General features: G+C 46.9%; 1 protein-coding gene across 22 annotated transcripts in view; it reads right to left on the reverse strand.

Annotated features, from left to right (window-relative positions):
• LOC135090949 (uncharacterized) overlaps positions 1 to 1,496 on the reverse strand; it is a 201,976-nt gene extending 200,480 nt beyond the window's left edge. For 11 of the 22 annotated variants that reach the window (XR_010262209.1, XR_010262201.1, XR_010262208.1 and 8 more), the window contains exons 1-2: positions 1,305 to 1,461; positions 849 to 974 (exon numbers count right to left, since the gene is read on the reverse strand). The gene's annotated coding sequence lies outside the window, so the exon portion shown is untranslated. Of the gene's footprint in view, positions 1 to 848; positions 975 to 1,304 lie in introns of all 22 variants that reach the window. The other 11 variants (XR_010262195.1, XR_010262193.1, XR_010262203.1 and 8 more) reach the window with 9 other exon arrangements.
• Positions 1,497 to 3,016: the final 1,520 nt, after the last annotated feature.

Consider the following 3,016-nt stretch of genomic DNA (forward strand, 5'->3'; position numbering starts at 1 on the left):
ATTCATTCTTTCTTCCTCTTATTCCTTCTTTCTATTCCTCCTCCTTTTCTCCCTCCCTATCCCCGCTCTCCTTCAGTCATCCATTCTCTCCTTTTCCTCCAATCCCTCCTTTCTTCCTCCACTACTCAATCACCTTTCACTTCTTTCCTTCCCACTCTTACCGCCTCCTCCGTCACTCTCCCCCACTCCCTCTCTCCTCTTACCCTCCCACGTACCCCCTTCTCCCTCTCTCGTTTCCCCTTGCTCTCAATCTCACCCTCCCAGCTACCCCTGTCAAACCCTCCCTGTTCCCCTCTCTCCCTCCTTCCCTCTCCCTCTCTCCCTCCCTCAGTCGATCAGTCACGGTGATAAATGAGTGTACATGAAAATATAAGAGAGAGGAGAGGCATTGGAGCGGCTGAGTGATGTGGAGAGTAATGGCTGACAAGGGAGCTGCCATTACCACCCCCTTAAAACCCAGCCGGCATTCCCATTCTGTTCTTAACTCAATATTTCACCCATTCACTCGGTTATTTTGCTGATATTTCCAGATTGGCTCTCTTGTTTTATCATTTTCCCTCCGTTTCTTGTTTTTATTTGTTTTTTTTCGCATTTGTTCGCCTCTCCATGCCATTAACTTGATATTTCACACTTTAAAACCGTTTTCATTTGAACGACCATTAATCTACTTCGTTTTTTTTTTATTTCGCTTATATTTGTTTACCCATTACCCTCTCCCTTCCCCATTAACTTAATATTTCCCCTTAACCACTTTCCTTCAACGCTCACCCATCTGTTTCATCATTTTCTTAATATTTCTATTGTGTTTAGTTTGTTCGCTCAGTGACTTGCCCAGCCTGCGCACTCACCTCAACAGCCAGTCAGGGGCGTCAGACAAGGCGGGTGTATCCTTTAGGAATTAGCCACTCTGACTGCCACGTCATTGCTTCACCTTCTCTTGGTGCAGATGGTTTGCTTGATATCCAGCGAATGGTCTATATGTAAACAAACATTTAGTGAAGAAACAGCAGTATCAGTTAATCGCTACCCTGCTTAACCAGTTGTTATCATGTTCCTATTTTAACTATAACAACCTGCTTGAATAGACTTAACTGCTCGTATGATTTGTTTATGTGCCATTGATCATGAAGGCACAAGGTAGCGTGACAGTATCGCGTGTAATGTATATAGAGGCAGCAACAAAAGTAGCAACAATCCTGCACATAATAGCGAAGTCAACAACAACAACGATGACAATGCAAACTGCAGTTCCACTTCCCTGATCTATCCATCAAATACGTGCAAGCATAACATGCAACACTCACCAAGCTGCGGCATTCTGAGGTGTGGAGGCGAAGGGGCGAGGTGCTCACAGGTGTATCACGTCCACGGCTGCTGTATCCTGGACGACTGCCGGTTCCTCACTCCCTCCTGAACCATCTCAGCTGTTCGCCGCCAGAGTGCAGCACGGGCGTGGCGTATCTAAACAAGCTAGTTATCACTGCTGTTCGCCGCCAGAGTGTAGCACGGGCGTGGCGTATCTAAACAAGCTAGTTATCACTCCCTTTCCTTAACACATTACTATATTAAACATATTTCATTACTAATACTTCAGTCAGGAAACTATTAAACAGGTGGTGGTAGAGGGAATAAGAGACAAACCGCGCTTCTCTCCCAGTTGTTTTGGTACTCGTAGAGGGGCATCAACCACATCCACTTATCCAGTCCCCAATCCACTTACCCACCCATCCATCCACTGACTCCCATTGATCAATCCTTTCATCCACCCATCCACTCACTCACTCACCATCTGCCCACACACACGACATTCACCCTCTCATTCAACTACCCATCCACTGACCTGCCCATCTACTCATCTACCCACACATTTACGACCCAATCATCCACTTAACTCACCTTTCCATCCACGTATCAATCCATCAATCCACCCATTTATCCACGCATTAGTACATCTAGCCATCCACACGTCCCTTCATACACACACCTTGACTTTCCCATCCATTTACTCGCGTATCTATCCACCCAACCAAATATCCTTCCACACACAAAAGTCACTCATCCACCCACAAGACAGTTTACCCATACACATATCAATCAATCCACCCATCTAGCTATCCACCTCAATCCACTGTTCCATACACCCACCTACTCAACACACACACACAAACACACACACACATACCTGGAAAACACAGGAAATTAAGCTAAACAGTGACGCAGGGAAACTGGATGGGAAGGACGGCCCGGGCTCGACACCCTGATGACGTCACTAGCGCCTAGGACCGTTATTTACATACGGATATTCATTTTAAAATTGACCCCTCGAAAAAAAGGAGCTAGGCTGGAATGTCTTATATATTTTGAAAGGTCATGTTGTGTGTGTGTGTGCGTGTGTGTGTGTGTGAATGCCCCAGTACGACAAGACAGGTAACCTTATCCCTCCCTTCTCCCGCCCCCTCCTGCATCTCCCTGCCTCCTACCCCTTCTGCATCATCCGACTCCGCCCCTCTTGCTTGCTTGCGTGTGTGTATGTGTAAGGTCACTGTCCTAACCCAAATGAACTCAAGGTACCATGAACCCTAAGGACGTAATAACCTAACTTAACCTACTTAACCTAATTAGATATATATACTGCACTCACAAGGCCTGCCACACTCCAGACACTGTGCAGAAACCATATGAACACAAACTGTACCGCTGTATTGTCCTGCAAACGTAATGTTGCAGTAAAATAAATCCAGTAATAGTATTCTCACTCCACCCGGTCACCCTGACAGTGACACAAACTGATCCACGCCTTGTGTTTCCCTGCTGGCAATGCCGTGACGTGCCGCGTTAGCACTGGCCAGACCCACAGAGCTTGATAATGACAGGTGGAAAGAGCGTGGCGTTACACACACGTCCTGGAAGTGTGCCTACCACTGCTGCTCTGCTGTAAACACACACACACACACACACACACACATATACTACCCAGCCCAACACCTCATTAAGCGCCACCACAGCACAGGTGCGA

The sequence above is a fragment of the Scylla paramamosain genome, chromosome 36 (genome assembly GCF_035594125.1).
Source record: "Scylla paramamosain isolate STU-SP2022 chromosome 36, ASM3559412v1, whole genome shotgun sequence".
Taxonomy (NCBI): domain Eukaryota; kingdom Metazoa; phylum Arthropoda; class Malacostraca; order Decapoda; family Portunidae; genus Scylla; species Scylla paramamosain.